The sequence below is a fragment of the Ovis canadensis genome, chromosome 1 (assembly GCF_042477335.2).
Source record: "Ovis canadensis isolate MfBH-ARS-UI-01 breed Bighorn chromosome 1, ARS-UI_OviCan_v2, whole genome shotgun sequence".
Lineage (NCBI taxonomy): Eukaryota > Metazoa > Chordata > Mammalia > Artiodactyla > Bovidae > Ovis > Ovis canadensis.
In genome coordinates, this window is record NC_091245.1 from 112,929,666 (window position 1) to 112,944,045 (window position 14,380).

The window sequence follows — 14,380 nt, forward strand, 5'->3', positions numbered from 1 at the left end:
CCCCATTTGCATTAGTGTCCCCTCAAATTAAACACTTTCTTTTCTTTAAGGTCTTCAGGTGATGGACATAAATTGATCAATTCATGCGGGTGAGTTAGGAAAGGTTAGAATAAAATGCTTCTCCTCCAGCCTTAATATTTTGGTATTTTAAAGGCAATCTGAAAGGAGAATGGAGGAGCGGCACAATCATCAGTCACGATTCCTGGGCCCTAATATCCAAACACAAGAGTAGTTAAAGGAGAATCAACCCGAACAATACACATTCTTTGGAAATGCCCTACAGTGTTCCTGCCTCTAAGGAAAAGCCATCTCAGAAACACCAAGCCTTGAACCCATGACATGATTCTTGTCTCCTCAACCAGTAACATTCTAGTTAGTAGGTGGGTTGTTGTCCATCCTGGAATTCCATAATCAGGAGGAGAGCTCTGGGTCTCATATCACAAGGCTCTCAATAATAGAAACAAGCACAGCTGCCTCAGTTATCCCCAAGCTATTGCTGAAATTAGTTTGAATTGCACATCCATGCCAACCAAAACCAGAGAACCCCCCACTCTGCAAGGGGTTAGACTTTGGGAAGATTACTCCTGCAGTGACCCAGTGCTTAGAAACAAGGAGGGGAAGATGAGACAACGAGACATCTGCTGCTGCGGCCAATGACATCCAAGTGGCCAAATCGAGTGGACTTTTTGGTCCTCGTTATTCCTTATCTGAGTTCTTTACCTTCTTGATGTTCAGTCCCTAAGTCATGTTCAACTGTTTGTGAATTCATGGACTGCAGCACACCAGGCTTCCCTCTCCTTCACCATCTCCTGGAATTTGCTCAAGCCTATGTCCATTGAATTGGTGATACCATTTAACCATCTCATTCTCAGTTGTCCCCATCTCCTCCTGCCTTCTATCTTTTCCAGCATCAGGGTCTTTTCCAATAAGTCAGTTCTTTGAAAAAGGTGGCCAAAGTTTAGGAGCTTCAGCTTCAGCACCAGTTCTTCCAATGAATATTCAGGATTTATTTCCTTCCAGACTAACTGGTTTGACTCCTTGCTGTCCAAGGGACTCTCAGGAATCTTCTCCAACATCACAGTTCAAAAGCATCAATTTTTTGGTGCTCAGCCTTCTTTATGATCCAGCTCTCACATCCATACATGACTACTGGAAAAACCAAAGCTTTGACTATATGGACCTTTGTCAGCAAAGTGAAGTCTCTGCTTTTTAATACGCTGTCTACATTTATCATAGCTTTCTTCCAAGGAGCAAGCGTCTTTTAATTTCATGCCTATAGTCACCATTTGCAGTGATTTTGGAGCCCAAGAAAATAAAGTGTGTCACTGTTTCCATTATTTCCCCATCTATTTGCCATGAAGTGATGGGACCAGATGCCATGATCTTCGTTTTTTGACTGTTGAGTTTTAAGCCAGTTTTTTCACTCTCCCCTTTCACCCTCATCAAGAGGCTCTTTAGTTTTCCTCTATGCTTCTGAAATAAAGGTGGTATCATCTGCATATCTGAGGTTATTGATATTTCTCTGACAATCTTGATTCCAGCTTGTGCTTCATCCACCCCAGCATTTTGCATGATGTACTCTGCATATAAGTTAAATAAACAGGGGTGATATATGCAGCCTTGACCTACTCCTGTACCAATTTTGAACCAGTCTGTTGTTCCATGTCCAGTTCTAACTGTTGCTTTTTAACCTGCACACAGATTTCTCAGGAGGCAGGTAATGTGGTCCGATATTCCCATCTCTCTAAGAATTTTCCACAATTTGTTGTGATCCACACAGTCAAACACTTTAGCGAAGTCAGTGAAGCTGATGTTTTCTGGAATTCTCTTGCTTTTTCTAAGATGCAATGGATGCTGGCAATTTGATCGCTGCCTTTTTTAAATCCAGCTTGTACATCTGGAGGCTCTTGGTTCACGTACTGTTGAATCCTAGCTTGGAGGATTATGAGCATGACCTTGCCTGCATGTGAATTGAGGGCAATTGTGCGGTAGTTTGAACATTCTTTGGTGTTGCCCTCTTTGGGATTGGAATGAAAACTGACTTTTTCCACTCCTGTGGCCACTGCTGAGTTTTCCAAATTTGCTGGCATATTGAGTGCAGCATTTTCACATCATCTTTTAGGATTTGGAATAGCTCAGCAGGAATTCTATCAACTCCACTAGCTTTGTTCATAGAGATGTTACCTAAGGCCCACTTGACTTTGCACTCCAGGATGTCTGGCTCTAGGTGAGTGATCACACCATCATGGTTATCTGCATCATTAAAATCTATTTTGTATAGCTCTGTGTATTCTTGCCACCTCTTCTTAACATCTTCTGCCTCTGTTAAGTCCATACTGTTTCTGTCCTTTATTGTGCCCATCTTTGCATGAAATGTTCCCTTGGTATCTCTAATTTTCTTGAAGAGATCTCTAGCCTTTCCCATTCTATTGTTTTCCTCTATTTCTTTGCCTTGTTCATTTAAGAATGCTTTCTTATCTTTCCTTGCTATTCTTGTATATCTTTCCTTTTCTCCTTTGCCTTTCACTTTTTTTCTTTTCTCAGCAATTTGTAAGGCTTCCTCAGAAAACCATTTTGTATTTCTTTTTCTTGGGGATGGTTGTGATCACCACCTTATGTACAATGTTACAAACCTCCAGCCATAGTTCTTCAGGCATTCTATCAGATCTAATCCCTTGAATCTATTCATCCCAGTGCTGTATAATTATAAGGGATTTGATTTAGGTTATACTTGAATGGCCTAATGGTTTTCCCTAACTTCTTCAATTTCAGTCTGAATTTGGCAATAAGGAGTTCATGATCTGGGCCACAGTCAGCTCCCAGTCTTCTTTTTCCTGCCTGTATAGAGCTTCTCCATCTTCCACTGCAAAAAATATAATCAATCTGATATCGGTATTTGCGGGGGACGACCCGTGAAGGGTTAAGTCTTGGGAGCTCCCTGGCAGGTATGCCGGGCCCTAGGACATGTTCCTAAGCTCCCTGTCCCGCCACCCTCAAGAATTTTTAATAGCCCTTAAGGCTCCAAGATGTTTGGTTTCGGCAACATTTCATAGAAGATAGATTATCTTATTATGTATACAATGGTAAGGGTCTGGTGATTGTATCTTGAGATTAAAAACAACCTTGTGAATGTCATAAGTCACGTACTTTACCCTATATATACTGCAGCACAATAAAGCAAGGTATCAGCCATTTTGGGCTGATCCTCTCAACCCCATCTTTTGTCTCTCTCTTATTTTTCTTAGCGGGGACGCTCCGTTCTCTCCCTGTGCAGGTGCGACTCTTGCTTGTGCTGGCCGCGGCAGGTATTGACTATCTGGTGATGTCCATGTGTACAGGTCTCTCTTGTGTTGTTTGCAGAGGGTGTTTGCTATGGCCAGTGAATTCTCTTGGCAAAACTCTGTTAGCCTTTGTCCTGCTTCATTTTGTACTTCACGGCCAAACTTGCCTGTTATTCCAGATATCTCTCGACTTCCGACTTTTGCATTCCAGTCCCCTAGGATGAAAAGGACAATATTTTGGTGTTAGTTTTACAAGATCTCATAGGTCTTCATAGAACCATTCAACTTCAACTTCTACAGGATTAGTGGTTGGGGCATAGACTTGGATTACTTTGATATAGAATGGTTTGCCTTGGAAATGAACCAAGATCACTCTGCAATTTTTGAGACTGTGTCCAAGCAGTGCATTTCAGTGGAGAAGGAAATGGCACCCCACTCCAGTACTCTTGCCTGGAAAATCCCATGGACGGAGAGGCCTGGTGGGCTACTCTCCACGGGGTTGCAAAGTGTCAGACACGACTGAGTGAATTCACTTTCACTTTTCACTTTCATGCATTGGAGAAGGAAATGGCAACCCACTCCAGTGTTCTTGCCTAGAGAATCCCAGGGATGGGGGAGCCTGATGGGCTGCCGTCTATGGGGTCGCACAGAGTCAGACACAACTGAAGCGACTTAGCAGCAGCAGCAGTGCATTTCGGATGCTTTTGTTGACAATCAGGGCTACTCCTTTACTTCTAAGGGATTCTTGTCCACAGTGGTAGATATTATGGTCATCTGAATTAAATTCACCCATTTCCATCCATATTAGTTCACTGATTTCTAAAATGTCTATTTCACTCTTGCATCTCCTCCTTGACCACTTCCAATCTACTTTGATTCAGGGGTCTAACATTCCAGGTTCTTATGCAATATTGTTCTTTATAGCATCGGACTTTGCTTTCACCTCCTGACGTTGCTTTCACCTCCAAACAACTGGGCATTGTTTCTGCTTTGGTTCAGGATTTTCATTCCTTCTGGAGCTATTTCTTTGCTCTTTTCCAGTAGCATATTGGGCACCTACCTATCTGGGGAGTTCATCTTTCAGTGTCCTATCTTTTTGCCTTTTCATACTGCTCATGGGGTTCTCCTGACATCCTTTCAACATTTCTGAACGTTTATTCTCAGGTTACTTGGCTAGACTCTTCCATCATGAGTTCCTCAAGTACTGTTTCCCAAGAAAGGACATATATTCCCTCCTTTATAGACTCCATGAACCCCTGGTTTCAGAAAATTTCACTGATGGCCCCCAAATTGCTGTCTCTGATCCAGAGGTTTCTTGGGCTAAACCTCGAAATTCAACTGCCACCTAGATATCCTCAAGGCAACTTAGTTCCCCATGTGACCAAAACAGTCAGTTCTATCCCTCATTGATCTCATGCCAGGCCATTGTCTAGACATCCTAACTCTCAGTCACCCAAATGACAACCAAGTGGTGATTCTAAACTTCTTCCCTTCCCATCTCCCCCCTGCGCCACTGCTCATAAACGTAAAATCTTTTAATTCATCAAATCCCACCGTTCCTCTCCATGGGCATTGCCCTACTCAAGCCTTCATGTGGCTTATTGAACCTATTCATTACTGACCTCCTTGTTCCTAGTCTCTTTCCCTGGGATCTGTCACCTTTGTGATACCAACATGATCTTTGTAAAATAAAGATGATCAGGTCAATCTTTCCTTTAAAATTCTAATGCTCCCATCACATGCAGCATAAACCCCAAATCATTGGCATCATGTAAAAAGTTCCCCATCACCTGGGTTCTGTTAATATTTCCAGCATCACCTCCTGCATCTGCCCAAAAAACATTCCATGCTCCAAAATTGAAAACCAAGTTGTTGCCATAACATGATCTCTCTAAAATAGTCATGATTCTAAATAGACTATTCACTCAACCTAAATTGCCCTGATTTCCCATAGACTCCTGTACATCTTCCAAGACAAACTCAGAAGTTATCCTTCATGAGTCATCACCACTGACACTCCAGCAGAGTTAGGGTGTCATGGTAACCACTCAGTAGTATTTTTGTTACATTAATTATGCTTCAGATGATAATTATGTGTTTGTACGGATGTCTATACTGGAAAACACTGAGCAAGTCACATGCCATTCATGTTCTTCTCTCTCCCACAACAGCAGAGGGTAGCTGCCCCCTGCATGCTTGCTAAGGTGCACACAGGCACATGTGCACACAACCTCACACCTGCTTTGGACCATGACTGGAGGGAACCATGGGGACCAGACTGGCACAAGGAGGAGGAATGCACAAAACTGTCCCTTTTGTGCCCCCAGACTCATCACTCCCCCGTCAGATCTGAGGTTCTCCCTGACAAGGAAGCTGCCTTATCCTGACTGGGAGAGGGACCAGCTAAAGGCTGAGGAGGAAGAAGAGACAAATCTTGAGAGTCACCTGCCACAAATAAAGACCTTGTCTGAGGCTTCCCTGATGGTCCAGTGGTTAAGACTCCATGCTTCCACTGCAGGGGAAATGGGTTCAAATCCCTGGTCATGGAAATAGGAAATAAGATACCACTGGTCACTCAATGCAACCAAAATAAAAAATGTGAGTCAACTTTTAAAAGATGAGAAAGGAAACAAAGACTCAGATGCTTATACACCAGTGTTCATTGCAACATTATTCACAACAGTCAAGGGACTTAACAATTATATTTAGCATTTCTGAGCCTATTTCCTTATACCAAAAATGAAGCTAGTAAACAGTGATTAGAATTTACTAAAGATCAGATGACATGATATTAAGAAACATACTTTACTTTTTTGTAAAAAGCATAAATGAAAATGAAGAGGAACACACATTTCTAAATGCCAGTTATTCTTGTTGTGGGGAGGAAAACGGGAAGGGAGCAGTCCCAGGCACAAAACAGATCATTCAGCTCCCTCTGGAAATCGCAAGACCAAGCTCACTGGAGTGGGGAGAGACTAGGAGGGAACACAGTTCTTAATACAGGCCCCTGAGGGCCACGACACAAAAGTGGAACCCACAGCATTCCTCACCAAGCACCTTACGTCTCCATGTTAGGTCCCACTCGCCAACAGAAATCAGCACTCAGCCTACAGACATCTCAAGTCTGAGCACAAAGTGGCTTCTGTGCAGCTCAAAGACATCCCCTCTGCCCCAGAGGCGCCAGGACGCTGGACCTGCCCAGCCCAGTTCTGTTATTGACACTTGAGAGGGGAGAAGTGCTGTTCTAGGAGACAATCTCCTGCACCTCCCCCTCTGGTGGCCACCATGAGAAATAGCAAGAAGCTGGATGGGATCCTTGTAATCTAAGAAAAAAACAAAAGTTTGCCTTCTGGATGACCTCTCAGTCTCTACCCCTAGCTCCTGTCCAGTCCCACAAGACGCAACGGCTAAGGATCCCTTGTCCTCCACACATCTCTGACCTGGAATCCGGGCTCCTGCACTCACACACCTTGTCGGAGTCTCAGTAGCACTTGCTTCTAGCACGGACATGCCCTCTTTTCTCTCCACACTGGGGCCAGGAGCTGAGAGCTGACATCCAGGTGGACACTGAGAGCTTTCTCTCTTGATACTCCACAGGCTCTAAAAGACACGAGTTAAAGGCCACCTCTTAGCACAGTGTTCAGATCTGAGAATTTCGTGGACCTCTGTATTTTCCAAGTGAAAACACATGAGTGTACAAGGCTGATAAGAGTGGTGATGGTTTGGCTTTTTCTTTGTACCTTTCTTTCTGGAAAAATACACACACAAAAAATGTTTTTAATTGAACATCGACCGTCATCACCATTTCCTAGAAAAAAACACATTTTAAAAACAAAATTGGAAATGATCATCTCAGAATACATAAAATCTTCAGTTGAAATAAATTGCTTTCACAGTGACACTGCTTTACCTTTGAATTTCTCATTTTCTCACACAAACTAGTGAACGTTTACTACAGATGAACAAATGTAGACACCACACATGGGAGGATAAGTCAGTACAAACCACCCCGCTGCTTCAAGCTTCCTCTATCATTCCTATTCCAGCGGCACTCCTCTGTTCTCAGATTCTTCCTTCAGCTATAATAGAACTGATCCATTCCTCCACAGTGATGTCACATACCTAATACATAACTTTATTATACCACTGATCATATCTCAAGCCTTGGGAAAAGACTGAACCTTTTGTTACTGTTGTTGTTAAGCCAACATTTCCTGTCTTTGTAGGTTCAAAGCACTGATTTACACAAAGTACGAGACAGATTGGTAAAGGAACTAAAACACTGCCCAAGAAGAAAACTCCAAAGAAAACTTACGCTTTTAGTGTGTTCTCTTATTACTTCTAAGACATAACTTTTCATAGTTTGACATCTTCCATTTCATTCTGCATTTCATCCTACGTGGTGTGAAGTTAAGGAGCAGCCTACAGTTGACAGCATCTGGGGAAATGGTACAAGTAACATTAGGGACATCACGCCTTCTAACCAGCTTCATCCAGTCACAGCCAGTGACTGTGTCCCATTCATTCTGCCTCCTGCTTCCTCTTTAATCTGTTTCCCACACCACCGCCCTTAAGCCTCACTGCCCCTGACATTTGATTAGTTCAGGTCTAGGTCAGTTGCAGGGCTTCCCTTGTGGCTCAGCTGGTAAGGAATCTGCCTGCAATGCAGGAGACCTGGGTTCGATCCCTGGGTTGGGAGGATCCCCTGGAGAAGGGAAAGGCTACCCACTCCAGTATTCTTGGGCTTCCCTTGTGGCTCAGCTGGTAAAGAATCTGCCTGCAATGTGGGAGACCTGGGTTTGATCCCTAAGTTGGGAAGATCCCCTGGAGAAGGGAAAGGCTCCCCACTCCAGTACTCTGGCCTGGAGAGTTCCATGAACTGTATCGTCCATGGGGTCGCAAAGAGTCGGACACGACGGAGCAACTTTCACTTTCAGGTCAGTTACAAGGCGTTTAACTAGAGCTAATACAAAACCTGTCTCAAAGCGACTTGAACAAAAAGCATATACATCACCTCATGAACCAGGGAATTCAGAGGCAAGGCAGTTTCAGGCTTGACTGACTTGGCACCAGCTCAGCGTCTTCAAGGACCCGGGCACTTTCAGCCTCTCTACGCTGGCTAATCCTCCGGCTGAGGGTAAAATGTCTGCTGACGTGCCATACTTTTCTAGGTCTGTGCTTGCTCACTCAGTTGTGTCCAGCTCTTTGCAACCCTTATGGACAGCTGCCGGGGGCCAGCGTGAGGAACTCCGCCCATGGCAAAGGTCATGAGGAAGGAGGCTTGGCATACGCAAAGGCGTGATCAAGCCTCAGGAAACCCCCTGTTCCCGAGCATCTAACCCCCAAACCAGAGTCTGTTTTATGTTCTCACCTACACCTCTGACTTTACGGGGGGCTCTCCGCCATAACCGTTTCTCTCGGAGAAGGAGTAAACGTGCAGCTCCAAGGCAATAAAAATTCCTGGGTGTGACAAGAGTGTTTCAGCTTACGGACTCCTCTGAAGGTTGTCTAGCCCACCTGCATAGGTTCGTCCGGCCACATGTGATTGTTTACAGCCTCCCAATCTGAGAGGCACGAGATGTTTTAGACTTACTAAAGGCAAATTCTTTTGGGGAGTTAGAAATTATTAGTATAGTGTGTTGGTTAGGAATTATATTGGTGAAGGGTTCTTCATTTGTTGTGGCAATAATTGCTGCTAATTCCCTGCTCTGGGTGGGACAAGGATGTTTCAGGTCAAACCTCTCTGCTGACAGACTAGCTTGTGTGACAGGATTATCCATACTGCTGCCACTAGGCACATGATTGTTTACTACCTCTCAACCATAAACAGCACAGAGAGTTTTGGAGTATTTTGAGAGTCTTAATTAGCATAGGGCTTTTTCTTCTTGTTGATCAATGATTGCCACCAGGCCTCCATATCCTTAGGCACCTGGGAATATATTAATCAATGTATTTGGAATATAGCAAAGGAAATATAGTAGTTTTTGATGTTAGCAATACTAGACTTTTTGAGTTAATGGATTTTCTCTTTTGTAATAGATCACTGTACTTTGTTATAAATCACTGTGTCCTTGCTATGTAAAAATGTAACTCTATCATATCTTAAGACTAAATAGATCTTAAGGGGAGCATTGGTGAAAGGATTTTCATTTGTTGGGCTGATGTTTGCTGCTAAATCTCCATGTTCCCTACACTTATAATGAATATAACTAGCATATAGGAAGAAATAAGTATTAACCTTTAAGCATATAGGAGAAATAAGTATTAACCTTTAAGATTAATCATGTCAACCTTGGGTTAAATAAATTCCTTTCTTGATTGTAACTCACTACACCCTCACCCTATAGGAATGTAACTTTATTTGGAGGGTGGTGCCTGGTTTAAGAAAAAACACCCTTGGAAGAAATAAGTTTTTTGGTTATCAGAAAGAAAGGATCATAAAATGTCAGCAGGTCTCACTCATGGCCAGAAGATGATGTAATATCCCTAAGACCTTTTTTATACATTTATGTGAAGCACCTGATTTTGATAAAGGTCAGGACTGCTGACCCCCATGTGACTCTGTATTCATCCCTATGTGTAACAAAAGGTATATAAGCAAACCCAAAAATAAAGAAATCGGATCAGTTTCCGGAAAGACTGATTCCCCCATGTCGCTTCTTTCTTGCTCCCGTTTTTCTGGCTGAATTCCCATCTGGAGCATGGATGCTATTCCACGTAATCCAGGTTATTCAGCCTCCACTGATCTCCCTACTACACTATCCATTTCTAATCTCTCTATATCTGTGATTAAATATGTATTTTTCCAAAGACGCCGACTCCGTCCCAACCTTCGAATCACCCTGGATCCACCGGGGCTGGACCCCGGCAGACAGTAACCTGCCAGGCGCCTCTGTCCATGGGGATTCTCCAGGCAAGAATACTGGAGTGGGTTGCCAATACTGGAGTGGGTTCCTTTCTCTAAGGGATCTTCCCAACTCAGGGATTGAATCAGGGTCTCCCGCCTTGCAGGCAGATTCTTTACCATCTGACCCACCTCACACAGCAAAGAATCCCCATGGACAGAGGAGCCTGGCGGGCTACACTCCAGAGTTGGACACGACTAATAATTTGACTTTCCAGGTCTACCATGACACAATACCACAGACTCATAAGGAGAAGGGAACTTAAACAACAGACTTCTTTTTCTCTCAGAGTTCTGGAAAGTAGAAGTCCAAGGTCAAGTGTTGGCAGGTCCCGTCTCTTCAGAGGCCTCCTTCTTGATCTGCAAATGGCCCGCTTCTCACTGTGTCCTCACGTGGCCTTTTCTCTCTGCGTGCATCCCTAGCCATGTGCTTGCACTTAAAGGGGTACAAATGAATGGATTAGATCCACACTAATGGGCTCATTTTAAGTACATAATCTCTTTAAAGGCCTGACCCTCAAATGCAGTCATGTTCTGAGGTACTTAGGATTACGGTTCTGGTGTGAATTTGGGGAGAACAAAATACAGCCTATAATAATCTATAAGACTAAAACACATCTAGAGGGAAAAGGAGATTCTCTTCCTCTGGCTATTCTTGAGAAGAAATGAAGGTTTTCCCGGAGGCCCCAGTACACTTTTCCTCATTTCTCATTGGCCAGAGACAGGACACATGACCACTCCTGAATCAGCCTTTGGCCAGGAGTGAAACAATCTTTATTGCTTCAGATTAATCCTCCAGGATGATGCTGGTGACCACAGGTCAAGGACCAGCTGAAGCCCCCCTGCCTGAAATGGCCTCCTGCCCTTTCCTAATCTTCTGTGTCGGTGTTGGCCCACTGCAACACCTTCCCCACACTGCTGCCAGCAAGGGTCCTTGCAAAGCAGAAGCAAATCCACAGTCCCAACAAAATTCCCACGTCTTCAGCTAGAGCACCAGGCTAAGACTCCACACCAGGGAGGTTGGATCAGTTACAATAGGCCACTCCAAACACACTGGCGTAACAAAGAACAATCACTTCTTTTGCTCCTGAGTCTACAGTTTGAGCAGAGCTCAGTGGGGATGGCTTGTTCCTACTGCACGTTATGTCACTGGGACATTTGAAGGGCTTCTCTCTCCTCGCTTCCCTCAGTGACCTTCCTTCCCAATACCTCAATTTTACCTTCTCTTTCCTGACTCTCTCTAGATTCTCTCTCTCTTTGCTTTTTTCAATCCCCTGAGCCCTCCCAACTTTTCTCCTTCCTCTCTCTCTGCCCACGTTTGTCCTTGCTTTTCATGTGGAATTAACTGTCATCACCCACTCACTGTCCCATTCTAGACACTGCACCTGGGACTTGGGACAGATTTCGGGTCAGTCCTCTGCCTCATCCGTGTCTCTTTCAGAATCAGTATAAAGAGGCAGGCAGAATAATCACAAATCACAAAGCTTCTAATATTTTTCATCTCTCCCATTTTTTCCTACTCCTCATCTCTCTGCATTGGCAGGTCCACAGTCAAGAGTTAACACTTTCATCTTTGCCTCAGGTTTCCAAGTGTGGAGGACCCAGGCTAAGATAAACACCAAAGAAATGCTTCTGAAGACAGGCTGCGAGGATGGACTTTAGAGTCAAAGTGCTCACAAATCTGAAAGGAAGAGTGACCCGTTGCTGCTGGTCAGTGGGATTGTATGAACGCAGGGTGCTTGCCCTCTCCACCTTTCTCTTCCCCATTTTGTGCCTTTGTGCCCTGTAGATCAATTTCTCTCACGCTGAACATCCCTGTGCACCAGAAAATAGGAAACAGGGAGAAAAGTTAAGACGGAAATTGTAGAAAAAGAAGCAAGAAACTGTTAGAGTACTGATCATGAAGAGAAGCAGGGGAAAGTGAGGGAACTATTAGGAGCTAGCGACTGCAGCCAAGGGATCATCCCAATACAGGACAACCTAAAACAGGGAGACAGGGTGGAATTTGAGGCTGGACTGTGCGTAATGACAGGTTGGAAACTGTTGGAATGTGGAGGAGGTTTGGAAGAATTAAAAGAAGGAATAAATAATTGATTCTGAGAGACTTGCTGTTTTGAATTTAGATGCATCACCAAAGAGCAGTCCTTTTCAACAGAACTCAAAATGTACTTTAGGCTAAAAGAGAAAATCGACAGTATGTGTGTGCATAGAGAGAAAATGAAATTTTTCCCCCTTCCTCACCTCACATCCAGCCCAGCTTCTCCAAGTGACTTTTTATGTCTTATGCTAAAAAGAAAACTTCACTGTAAAAATTAGCACATACAGAGAAGGATATAAAACAAAAATACACCATTTAATGAATTTTAAAAAGCAAAAACTATGGATTCACTAACCTCCATAAGAAATAAAATTTTGTCAGGACTGCAAACTTGTTCCTTCCAGATGACAAATCCCTTCTGAGACGTATTCTCCAAGATCATTTGCAGGTACAAAAGCCTCCAATCGGTAGAAAAAGTTAATAACCACATGCTGACACAGGCAGAGTCCGAGTCACTGAAACCAGAAGGCTGACGATATTGGCCCTCAATTACCTCACAAGCAACCAATCAGAAGAATGTCCTCTAGCTGATCCTGCAACTCACAGCATTCTTCCTCAGCCTGTCTTGAAAACCCTTTCCCTGAAAACCAGTGGGGAGATCAGAGGCAATGGGTGGGGGGAGGAGGGTGACGCTAGCTACCCAGACTTCTCGCTGTCACCTGCAGTAGACGCTGCATGTCCCTTCACCATAATCCTGTGTCGTAGATTGGCTTTTGCGCACACAGCCCAGCAGACTCAAGTGTGGTTCAGTAACCCTTGACATGACAAGACAGAATTAAGGCAAGAGGTAACTAGAATAAACAGAGGAAGGAAAAATAAATTAGCAGGAAGGAAAATCAGGAATGAGCTAGTAAGGAACAAATTTTCCTTTCTTGGAACTTATTTTCTTCTTTTCCTCCTTTTCTTTCCTTTTATTGAGCTCCAAAATCACTGCAGATGGTGGCTGCAGCCATGAAATTAAAAGACACTAGCTTCCTGGAAGAAAGGCTATGACCAACCTAGACAGCATATTAAAAAGCAGAGACATTACTTTGTCAACAAAGGTCCATCTACTCAAAGCTATGATTTTTCCAAGAGTCATGTATGGATGTGAGAGTTGGACCATAAAGAAAGCTGAGCACCGAAGAACTGATGCTTTTGAACTGTGGTGTTGAAAAGACTCTTGAGCATCCCTTGGACTGCAAGGAAGTCAATCCTGAATATTCATTGGAAGGACTGATGTTGAAGCTGAAGCTCCATAATTTTGGCCACCTGACATGAAGAACTAACTCATTGGAAAGACTCTGTTGCTGGGAAAGATTGAAGGCAGGAGGAAAAGGGGATGACAGAGGATGAGATGGTAGGATGGCATCACTGGGTCAATTGACATGAGTTTGAGTAAGTTCTGGGAGTTGGTGATGGACAGGGAAGCCTGGTGTGCTGCAGTCCACGAGGTCACAAAGAGATGGACATGACTGAGCAACTGAACTGAACTGACTAAGAACAAAGATTTAATAAGGAGGTTAAAAAAATAGAAGACACCAGAAAAACAAAACAAATGCAGTTAAAACTGGAGCAAAGCAACCTTGAACTGTACTGGTCCACTTACACGTGGGTTTATTTTCCAATATTAAAGAATATAGACTACACAGTTCATGACGCTGAACCTGCACGTGTGAACCACAAACACAGGGGAACCTCAGAGGTGGAGGAATTATGGGTACAGATGATCAACTATAACTTACATGTGGATTCTAGACTCTGAGGAAGAATGGTGCCCACAACCCACATGTTGTGCAAGGGTCAGCTGTACATTAACAGTAGCTTACCAACTACTACACAAATCAGGTTTAGCCAAGAACAGCTATGAGGCTTTCCGTCCACCCCTCTCCAGGCCATCTGCCTCTCAACCCATAGCAAGCCCATGGCCTCAGCTGTGGCTGCACGCTGTCCTTCAGGAGACACCAGACTACCCCTTCTCATAGTCTTGTCCTGAAACCAACACACTGAGCTGTGGGTAAACAATGTGTATTTCTCTGTCATGGGCTGACCTTGGCAAATCTGCCAGAGAGATTTTCAGGGAAGGATTGGTTTCCGATTGTCTGGAAGAGAAAACAA